Source organism: Schistocerca serialis, chromosome 6 (assembly GCF_023864345.2).
Source record: "Schistocerca serialis cubense isolate TAMUIC-IGC-003099 chromosome 6, iqSchSeri2.2, whole genome shotgun sequence".
In the NCBI taxonomy this organism is placed as follows: domain Eukaryota; kingdom Metazoa; phylum Arthropoda; class Insecta; order Orthoptera; family Acrididae; genus Schistocerca; species Schistocerca serialis.
Window position 1 is genome coordinate 630,761,995 of NC_064643.1, and position 12,350 is coordinate 630,774,344.

Below are 12,350 nucleotides of genomic sequence, written 5' to 3' on the forward strand. Positions count from 1 at the left end.
ATTCTGCTGTTTAGAAAAGACACTTGAAAATTCTACAGAACAAACAACTACACTTTTAGATAATTTTTATGACATTTCCGTGCATGTTAATCTGTATCAGAGTCCAAGTCATTACAAACAGTACACAAGCTACACTTCTTCACAGACTGATTGTCACAGTCTCCGTGAAACCAGTTCTGGCAACTTACACACTGGTACCACTCCACTTGCTTTGCTCTTGGATCATAGTAATCTTCTCCACAGTCTTTGCAGGTAGAAGATGTGGCACATTTATGTTTCTTGGGACTGAGTGTTACTCCATTGCACTCAGGCTGCAGCTCTTTGTTTTTGCTGTGGCTACTTTTTCTTCGAACAGGTTCCGACGTACTTACTTGTTCATTCCTACTGCTATCTGTGTTCATCGTGGAATTATTTCTGTCTTCATTGGAAGAAAAGAGCTTCCAAGTGATGAAAACTGCCAACAAATTCATCGAATTTGTTACCCTTTTCCTCTGGATATTAGGAGTTGACATCAGGTCATGAAAAGAAACGTTGTGAATGTCTTTGCTCTCCAGGTCATTTTGAGATGTGCTTGCAGAACCCTGTTTGAGAGGAACTGGATTATCTGAGACAGTGCTTGGTGCAAAATCTTGCTTTGGTGTGGCATCCAGATTAAAAGGGTGAGTCCCGGTTGCCTTAAAACCGGAAATAGCTTTGCTTGAGACTGCCATCTTCAACCAAGCCTCTGTAAATATTGTAGGAAAATAGATCTTCGACACAGGGCGTCCAGGGCATTGCCATCTAAAGTTGTCTACAGCTTTGTTCCAATAAACTCTGAGTGCTCAGAATAAACTTTTATCCAGGGGTTGCAGCTCATGAGAGAAATGAGCAGGCAGACAGAGAATTTCGTCATTGGATCTTTCCGCTATATTCAAGACTGCTTCATCCAAATGGCTTTTGTGTCCATCCAGAATGAGCAGTGCATTCCCTGGCAGTAGGTGTCGCTTAAAATGTTCCATGAATCTGCAAAATGAATCGACAGTGATGTACCGTTTAGGTGTCATTTCAAATATCAAGCCCGGTGGCAACCCATCACCCCCAAATATCCTTCCTGTTCTTTCACTTGCATAGAATCATGGGGGGGGGGGATGGAATTTGTTCCAGTGGCATTGACACAAGCCAAGGCTGTCACAGTTTCTCCCTTTACCCCGTGTGTTGCCATGTGAACACGCTTTGAACCTTTCAAAGCTAAAATTTTCTCCTGTGGATTAAGAGTGAGTTGCAATCCTGTTTCATCCACATTGTAGATCAGCTGTGGGGTAGGTGAAAGATTCATGGCATCATAAACTTTTCCCAGAAGATTATAAAACTGGGATACTCTTTCAGCGGTAAAATGTATCAATCTTCTGTAACTCAAACTTTCTCCTTTTCTGAAAAGTATTTCAGGGTGGTGTGCATGAAATCCTTGAAACCAAAATTTCCCTGCACGGTCATTTCTAAACATGTTTGGGATATTTCTCTTGGCACAATATTCAAATACCATCGTCTGTAGTTTTTCTTTTGTAATCCCAAATCCCACAGACTGGAGTCTGATGATGTGGGTAACAAGTCCATTTTCTTGATCCACTGAAAGAGTTGATGGCCTGCCGAACATCTTCCTTGGTGATCTGTTACCAGCACGTTTGACGTGGACTTCAGGAGTTTTCCTCGGAATCCCACACAATTTAGCGGCAGCATACACAGATTGTCCATTGCAAACAGCTGTAACAACACTTTTTAAATCATCTTCTTTCTATTTACCATACAGACCCTTCGATTGACTAACCATATTGCCTGCAAAGTCAATAGAGAACACCAATTTAGCTAATTTTAAACAGGGTAACAGAATATGAAATGTGCACCAACTTCTAATTTCCCCCAAAATTATTGTCAACATTAAAATCGATGAATATTAATAAACATTAATTAAGTGGTCAATTAAAGGAAAAATTCTCAAAATATTATGTAAGATAGCTCTTCTACAGAACACTGAAAGACCTGGGTCGAAACAAGGCCCCGGGAGTAGACAACATTCCATTAGAACTATTGACAGCCTTGGGAGAGCCAGTCCTGACAAAACTCTACCATCTGGTGAGCAAGACGTATGAGACAGGCGAAATACCCTCAGACTTCAAAAAGAATATAATAATTCCAATCCCCAACAAAGCAGGTGTTGACAGATGTGAAAATTAGCGAACTATCAGTTTAATAAGTCACAGCTGCAAAATACTAATGTGAATTCTTTACAGGTGAATGGGAAAACTGGTAGAAGCCGACCTCAGGGAAGATCAGTTTGGATTCCGTAGAAATATTGGAACACGTGAGGCAATACTCACCCTACGGCTTATCTTAGAAGCTAGATTAAGGAAAGGCAAACCTACATTTCTAGCAGTTTTAGACTTAGAGAAAGCTTTTGACAATGTTGGCTGGAATACTCTCAAACTCTAAAGGTGGCAGGGGTAAAATAGAGTAGTAGTAGTAGTAGTAGTAGTAGTAGTAGTAGAGGGTTTTTTTTGGGTGCACGACAGCAAGGTCTTCAGCGCCCGTAAAATAGAGGAAGCGAAAGGCTATTTACAATTTGTACAGAAACCAGATGGCAGTTATAAGAGTCGAGGGGGATGAAAGGGAAGCAGTGGTTGGGAAGGGAGTGAGACAGGGTTGCAGCCTCTCCCTGATGTTATTCAATCTGTATATTGAGCAATCAGTGAAGGAAACAAAAGAAAAATTCGGAGTAGGTATTAAAACCCATGGAGAAGAAATAAAAACTTTGAGGTTCGCCGATGACATTGTAATTCTGTCAGAGACAGCAAAGGACTTAGAAGAGCAGTTGAACGGAATGGATAGTGTCTTGAAAGGAGGATATAAGATGAACATCAACAAAAGCAAAATGAGGATAAGGGAATGTAGTCAGATTAAGTCGGGTGAGGCTGAGGGAATTATATTAGGAAATGAGACACTTAAAGTAGTAAAGGAGTTTTGCTATTTGGGAAGCAAAATAACTGATGACGGTCGAAGTAGAGAGGATATAAAATGTGGACTGGCAATGGCAAGGAAAGCGTTTCTAAAGAAGAGAAATTTGTTAACAATGAATATAGTTTTAAGTGTCAGGAAGTCCTTTCTGAAAGTATTTGTATGGAGAGTAGCCATGTATGGAACTGAAACAGGGACGATAACTAGTTTGGACAAGAAGAGAATAGAAGCTTTCAAAATGTGGTGCTACAGAAGAATGCTGAAGATTAGATGGGTAGATCACATAACTAATGAGGAGGTATTGAATAGGATTGGGGAGAAGAGAAGTTTGTGGCACAATTTGAGTAGAAGGGATCGGTTGGTAGGACATGTTCTGAGACATCAAGGGATCACCAATTTAGTATTAGAGGGCAGCATGGAGGGTAAAAATTGTAGAGGGAGACGAAGAGATGAATACACTAAACAGATACAGAAGGATGTAGGTTGCAGTAGGTACTGGGAGATGAAGAAGCTGGCACAGGATAGAGTAGCATGGAGAGCTGCATCAAACCAGTCTCAGGACTGAAGACCACAACAACAACAACAACAACAGCTCTTCTACAATAATCTCTTTTATTGCTCACGAGTGTAGTCTAATAAATGTCGATGTATGGCATCAGACGAGAACGGGAGGGAAATTCGCCACACTAATGGCGAAATTCCCTCCAGAAGCACACTTTATTATACAAGAACATATCACAGCATTGTTAAGTAATTTAAAATTAATTCTTTGTCATTTCACTTGCAGCACATATTTATACACTTTAGCAGTCAAAATAATAATTTATTTATACTTACAGTAGTGAAAACGGATCTCAAATGGTAGAGATGGAAAAAATGTCTCATGTCTCAGTGTCAGTCTCCTCACAAAATGTGTTCCACTACTGATTGTAAGGACAATATGTAATTTTCTGTGCTACCACCAGATGGCTACATAGAATGGGCATCCTTTGAATCAGTTTTTCTCATGATTGCCAACAGATGGCAGTGAGTGCTAACAGATCTGTTGCAATAGAAAGGCAAATGCGGTGAACTTCCCTCCCTGGCGAACATCCCTCCCTCTACTCTATAACATATTTGTCCAATGAATACCCATTTATCATCTGCATTTCTTCTTGGTGTAGCAATTTTAATGGCCAGTAGTGTATTATTTGTGTATCTGTATCTATTAATTTCATCATTTAAACAAATAATTCGGCCTAACCTTTGTGGTAGAAGAAACTGTTAAAAGGAAGGAATTTTTCAATGTCTTCAGTTAATTGAATGCGTTATGCTTTAATTGTAATTTGCGTAACTTAAACATTGAACAATTTATAGTTTCAGTACCTATTGTTGTGAGGACATATACAGGACCAATTTTTGGTCCTGAGACTGTTGCCGCGCGGGATTAGCCGTGCGGTCTAGAGCGCTGCAGTCATGGACTGTATGGCTGATGCCGGCGGAGGTTCGAGTCCTCCCTCGGGCATGGGTGTGTGTGTTTGTCCTTAGGATAATTTAGGTTACGTAGTGTGTAAGTTTAGGGACTGATGACCTTAGCTTAGCAGCTAAGTCCCATAAGATTTCACACACATTTGAACATCCTGAGACAGTCAGTCCACGGACAATTTTCAGACAGGAATGATTTACTGGTTAAGTTAACAACAATGCATCGATGTCTGTTCAATTTATTTGAGAATAGTGTCACACATAACATATTATTCTGCAAGAACTGTGAACTGTTGGTTAGGCTTTTCTGCTCGTAGGTGTTCAACAGCAAACTACTGTAGCAGTATGCAAATGTTTGGCTGCAACCTATTAATGAGGGTTACCAACATTTACCAACAGTGAACTGGCCATATAACTGTGTAATATTGGGGCGTTGTGAGCAAGTGAAAGTAAAGAACTGCAAAAAGCAATTGGGAAACTGTCGGCTACATCATTTACAGTAGTCAGTATTGAACTTCCACCCCCTCATTTTTCAGCTAGTGTAACAATGCAGTATGTCAACACCGAGGGCTATCAATGAAGAAATAAAGCAGCCAAACATCACAAGCCCTGCGGGATTCATGGTGTCAATTCCCACCAGCCCTACTTCAGACATTAGTTGAGTTCATGCCACATCACGATGCGACATTTCTGCATGCTCACAGAAGCCCTGTACAGTATTAGACAGGTGTACCAGTTTTTTTGGCCCTTCAGTGTCTTTCTTCTACAATAGACATAACATATTTTAATGGCAAGCTTTCATACTTTTCAGTACCATATTTATGTATGGCACATGGAGCCACTTTATAATAAAATTTGACAGAAGGATGTGTGCTGTCATGGTTAAAATTGTTCTACACTGCACTCATGTTTCTCATTTAAACCAGTATATGACCAGGGTACTCCTTTTGGCATGATGTCATATTTTTGTGCTGTAAGCATATTGTTTAGATCTTGTATTCATGGATAACACTGTTCTTCCAAAGATTTATGATTTTATGTATCGGTACCTATGATCTTTTTGTAATCATGGATTATGCAACATAGACCTACAATCTATGCTGTTCATGTCTAACCACCAGTCGAGCAGTAACTTCCATAGTATATTTTCAGATCACATCTAACCACAGTATTGGTGTTCATTTTGTGGCTGAATTGTTTTATGGCTCGAAAATGTGTTTGCTACCTGTCTGTCACACCTGTAATTGATTTTGTACTGATCTATATTCCAGAACACCTAGTGCAATAGGTCTTGACAATAACTTCATGTAACAAAGTCCAATTATACCCAACATGTTAGTAGTATTACTTCAATAATTTTTTGTCTGATGTTGCAATTGCACATTGGTACTAAATTTTGGTCCTTTTCACTATATATGCATTTTGACAAATTTCTTTTTTTCTTCAGTGTTGTGTTTGATAGTGGCTTAAGACCAAAATCGTGACAGTAATATAAAATAAACAAGTTGTACAGTCAGCTGGCAGAAATAGCATTCAAACACAATAAATTTAGTCCTGTACAAAAGTAAAATCATCCCAATAACTATGTAACACTGAGCATGAGTCAGTAAATAGGGTCCAATGTTCCAAATTTCTGAGTGTACACATTTAGGAAAACTTGAACTGGAAGAAGCTTATTACAGAGTTTCTCAAACAGTTAAGTTCAGCTACTTTCACTCTTCATACAATTACCAGTCTTGGATAAAATGTGTTAACCTCCTGACATATTTTGCATAGTTCCATTCAGTAATATAATATGGAATAATTTTCTGGGGTAACTCTTTACTTTGAAAGAAATTGATTGCACAAAAGTGAGCACTAAGAATACTATGTGCTGTTTACTCACAGATGTCATGTAGGTACCTCTTCAAGGAACTAAGCATTTTAAAGCTGTCAGTGGCTCAGTAAAGACTTGATATGCAGCAACAAAAATTTTGACCATCTACCCAATAACATAAAATACGTGACAGGCAGCAAAGCAAGTTTTAACTGTGATTTAAAATCATTTCTCCTGGACAACTCCTTCTATTACACTCACAAATTTCTACTTAAGAACTGGGCTACCAAAATAAATAAATAAATAAATAAGAAAGAAACACTAATAATGTATACATATACTGTCAGCTAACTCTTTCTACATCACTCCCATAAAAGAACTGTATTAAACATGTAACTAACTAATTGACGGATCCTACTTCTTATCTTAGAACATATGTAGATTGAAGAATGGCAAACCTGCAATTGTAGATTTAAAGAAACCTTTTGACAATGCTAACAGGGCTACGCACTTTGATATTTTGAAGAAAGCAGCACTGAAATACAGGGAGGGAAAGGCTATTTACAACTTGTACAGAAACAAAAGAGCAGTTATGAGAGTCGAAGGACATGAAAACAAGGCAGTAACTCAGAAAGGAGTTTATGGGGTTGTTGCCTATCCTCCATGTTATTCAATCTGTACATTCAGCAAGGTAGAAAAGAAACCAAAGAGAAGTGTGGAAAGAGAATTAAAGTACATGGAGAAGGACTAAAAACTTTTGAGGTTCGCTAATGGCACTTTAAATCTGTCAGAGATAGCAAAGGACTTGGAAGAGCAGTTGAATGAGATAGATAGTGCCTTGAAAAGAGATTATATCATGAACATCAATAACAGCAAGATATGATATACTAAAAGTAGTAGATGAGTGTTTGCTATTTGGACAGTAGACTAGCTCATTATGGCCAAAGTAGAAAGAGTATAATATGCAGACTCGCAATAGCAGGAATAGTACTTCTGAAAAAGAGGAGTTGGTTAATATCCAACACAAGAGGCGTTCAATGAGTAATGAAACAAATTTTTTTCTCAGTCAGTTCCAGTTGAAAAATGTGGAATTTGTTGTGGGACATCATGGAATATTCCCACTTCAGCCCTTGTAGTTCCCTGACATGCCAATAGGTGGTGGTGCTGAATGTAGCCTTCAAAAAGGTGTGAAACAGAGGTGGATTTCAAGCAGATAATTGTCACTGAATATCACAAGCTGTGACATTGTCACGAACTGAACAGTGACCTGAACATAAAATAAATTTCTTTCACTTCATGTCTAGGTGTAACGGTTCGCCTGCTTTGATTCTTCGTTTGTTGTCCTTGGTGTCGATGTACTGGCTGAAAAAAATAGGGGTGGATGTGCAGTACTGTCTACTGTTAATGATGTAGCTGACAGTTGCATAGTTGCTTTTCACAGTCTTTTACTTTTACTTTTCACAACCCCCCATATATACATTTAATATGGCCAGTGCACTATTGTTCAACTTTCCATAAGCCTCATTAATAGTTTGCAGGTGAACATCCACATACTGCTACAACAGTTTACTGTTGTACATCTACGAGCAGTAAAAGCATAACCACACAGTTCACACTTTTTCAAATAAACTGAAGAGTCACTGACATTGCTTTAACATGCGGCCTATTGGTGAAACACTTATTTCACTGTTAAGCTGATGTATTGTTGTCATTCTAACCAACACAGGTTCCTCGTCTGAAACTCGGCCATGGACTGACTGTCTTGTGCTAAAAAATTGAGCCCTTATATATCATCACAATAATAGGTACTGAAACTTCAAATTGTTCAATGTTTAATTTACAGAAATTAGAATTGAAACTTAACTCATTCGATTAGCTGAATACATTAAAAAAATTGGTTCTTTTTAAAAGTTTCTTCTACTACAAGGGTTAAGCCAAATTATTTGTTTAAATCATGAAATTAATAAACATATATAAAAAAACAAAGATGCTGTAACTTACCAAATGAGAAAGCACTGGTATGTTGATAGACACAATAAAAAACACACACACAAATATTCAAGCTTTCGCAACCCTAGGTTGCTTCATCAGGAAAGAGGGCAGGAGAGGGAAAGACGAAAGGATGTGGATTTTAAGGGAGAGGGTAAGGAGTCATTCCAATCCTGGGAGCAGAAACACTTACCTTAGGGGGGAAAAAGGACAGGTATCCACTTGCGCGCGCACACACACACACACACACACACACACACACACACACACACACACACACACATATCCATCCGCACATATACAGACACAGGCAGACATGTGTAAATAGGGGGAAAAAAGGACAGGTATACACTCGCACACACATACATATTTATCCGCACATATACAGACACAGGCAGACATATGTAAATATGTCTTTCCGCTCCCGGGATTGGAATGACTCCTTACCCTCTTCCTTAAAACCCACGTCCTTTCGTCTTTCCCTCTCCTTCCCTCTTTCCTGATGAAGCAACCTTGGGTTGCGAAAGCTTGAATATTTGTGTGTGTGTTTTTTATTGTGTCTATCAATATACCAGTGCTTTCTCGTTTGGTAAGTTACAGCATCTTTGTTTTTTATATATGTTTTTCCCACGGGGAATGGTTCCCCTTATTACATTCACATAATTAATAAATATAGTTACACAAACAATAATTTTGACAAAACTGTTAATTACTTTTAAATTAATTAAGGTCTGGTTTTGCTAACAAGTTTTCGAATAGAGCCAAATAGATACTTTAAGAATACAATTACTTGTTCCTCCAAATGTTTATAATTATTACAGAATTTATATTTGTTTGTAAGTCAAAAATAGAATTTAAGTTACAAAACAAATACTGATTTTGCTCTGTAATAAAAGACACTAACTAGGAATAGCCAAAATAAATTAGAAAATCAATTGTATACATAAAACTAAGCCTAAAATTAGATCTGGTGCTATATTCTTTAAAACTGAGGGCCAACCTTTCTCTTTTATGGAAATGCAGATAATATTCACATATGTTAACGGTAATTAGTTAAAATTGAAAAAATTAACTTTAAGGAGGCAGATGGAAAAACAAGAGGGGAAGTAAAAATATCCCAGCACGCTTCATCGCGTACGGTCACAAATTTTTTGTTATCAGACTACTGGTTTTGGCTTATAAAGGCCATCTTCAGATATGTTGTATAAAAACATATCCTACTATACTGGAGCCACAGCTTCACCATCAAAAGCTAAACACAAAATCATGGCCAGCATTGTCATATGTGTATAGATAATGGTGTATACAAGACTCATATGAGAGTTCAAATTTTGCTTCGAACAGTAGTGCCGCTGACAAGATGGCTCTTGTGTATACCATTACTGTAACTACTGCAGTGTTAGAATATGCAAACACATTCATTTGAGGTGATCAACAGATCACAATCAAACACTTCACTGCACAACTGGATGTCTCTGTTGGTGGTGCTGACACACTCATCCACCTGTTGGGGTATTCAAAGGCGTGAGTCCGCTGAGTTTCTAGCCACTCTACAGCCTGGATCTCATACCTTCCAACTTTCATCTCCACAGCAAGCAATACATGGATGATGGGGAAGTTATTGATGTGGCAAGATGTTGGCTCTGATGTTGACAGTAGAGTGGGCATACAGTTCTTCCCAGTAAGGTGGTGTAAGGCCATCACATTAAATGGAGATTATGTAGAAAAATAGGGTTTTGTACCTAGAAGCGTGGGGAATAATATGGTGTATTGGTGTTGTGGGGTGGTGGTGGAAAATTATTTCTCTATTGTTTGTATTGTTACCGTCGTTCTCAACACAGGCTCTCTAACTACAATGTTGGCAACCAGAAAGTGATTAGCAAAAACGTGATGCCCACAATTAAAGTTCACTGTGCCCACTCTGATGGAGAAAGAAAGTTATTGATCATTGAAGTTCATTACTCTGAGGATTTAGGATGATGTCTGGGATTCATAGAAAATGCAGTTTACTCTAACAATTTTCACTATATTCTGAAAACGATAAAGCGTAAAGTTTCAAATAAATATTTAACCAAGCAATGCTATCAGCTGTTGTACTATCAGAGCTGTTCAGAGTCTATTGCATGGATATTATTATCAGCTAGATAACGAAACTGTTCAATAATCGTTATCGATGTAAATGTTCAAAGTGAATGCTCGCCAAAATTTGATTTTAATACTCACCAAATGCCACACTAGTAATGATAGCGGGTTTGTCCTGCGGTGATACGTGAAAATACGACATACGCAAACTGAGAATAAATCACTGGAGTTGTTCTGCAATTAACACTTTATCTCAATGCGAACTCATTGTTATGTGCATACCGAGTTACTTAATACGGCATCCAAGGCTGTTCCTTGCAACTACACAGACGCGACGTGGCTTCTGACACAGAGTGCGCGCTGATACAAATCTAGAAGAGAACTGGGGCCTGACTCTAGATCGCAGTGCTCTTATTTATATAGCCGTGGTGCGGACCACGGAAGGAGCAGCCGACAAAATTTGCCTTCCTAAAGAGCCGCTCGGGCTAGTAAAGCACCACTAAATAATTAATTGCTTCATTCGCTGAAGGCCAATGAAGCTCTCAATTTAATTGTGCTATCAGCACATAGGTAAATATCTGTAATAAAATTCTGATGTGGCTAAGCTAAATACTTTGGGTGAGAGAATTATTTTAGTTGCACTGCACGCAACAGATGAGCTCTGAACTGGCTCTTTGGAGAGACGCTACAGCTATAGTTTAATAGCTACCTTTTGGAAACTTCTCACATCTTTGTTATTAGAGCATTTCTCCATTCTACCTAAATCTAAACATCCTAGCTTTATCTAATCACTTACTTAATCTATCTTGCTTCCATACTCCTACAATACAAAAACAGAAAATCATGAATTTCAACCCAAATATTACTTTGGGTGATCCAGCACGCTGTTTCCATTAAATTACAATGAAAAAGAAATCCAAACATAAATTTTGAAGTTTCTAACTCCTTCCTGTTGCGTCGATGATTTTTACGTAAAACGTCCAAATTTCGAAACTGTTAAAGTTACTAAACTGAAACTTAGCACATTATTATTTTAGCATCACTCCTGACATGCTATTATCTTTTTAGATCATTTACTTTACTTTTAAGGTATTGGGCAACATTCGTGACATCATAGCTAGTTACAGCGGACTATGCTGGCACACAATGGAAAGCATATGAATTCTATATGGCGTGAGTAGGCTGCTTCCCTACAGAGTCCTGAATAAAACTAACTTGCTTACAGAAAATAATGTGTTGCATTATTTATTGAGTGCCCCTCATGTAAATTTAAATGTTAGGAAATTTTTTCTGAAGGTATTTGACTGGAGTGTAACCTCATATGGAAATGAAATATGAACAATAAGTGGTTTGGACAAGAAGAGAATAGAAGCTTTTGAAATGTGGTGCTATAAAAGAGTGCTGATCAAATAATTAGTGAGGAGGTACTTAGTCTAACTGCCGACAGCCTTGCTGCAGTGGTAACACCGGTTCCCGTCAGATCACCGAAGTTAAGCACTGTCGGGCTGGGGTAGCAGTTGGATGGGTGACCATCCAGTATGCCGAGCGCTATTGGCAAGCGGGGTGCACTCAGCTCTTGTGAGGCAAACTGAGGAGCTACTTGATTGAGAAGCAGCGGCTCTGGTCTCAAAACTGTCATACGGCCGGGAGAGCGGTGTGCTGACCACACGCCCCTCCATATCCACATCCAGTGACGCCTATGAGCTGAGGATGACACGGCGGCCAGTCAGTACCGTTGGGCCTTCATGGCCTGTTCAGGAGGAGTTTAGTTTCATTTTTAACTTAATCTAATTGAGGAAAAGCAATGTTTTGGCACAACCTGTCTAAAAGAAGGAATTAATTGATAGGATACTTATTGAGACATCAAGCAATGTCAGTTTGGTAACTGAAGGAAGAGGAAAGGTGTTTGGGAGGATAGGAGGGGGGAGGGGGCCTGTAAAAATTATAAATGGGTACCTACATAAATATAGCAAGCAGGTTCAAATGGATGTAAGTTTCAGTTTTTATTCAG

At 38.6% G+C, this 12,350-nt stretch overlaps 1 pseudogene; it reads left to right on the forward strand.

Moving 5' to 3' along the window:
- Positions 1–11,778: 11,778 nt before the first annotated feature.
- On the forward strand, positions 11,779–11,896 carry LOC126485265 (5S ribosomal RNA; annotated as a pseudogene).
- Positions 11,897–12,350: the final 454 nt, after the last annotated feature.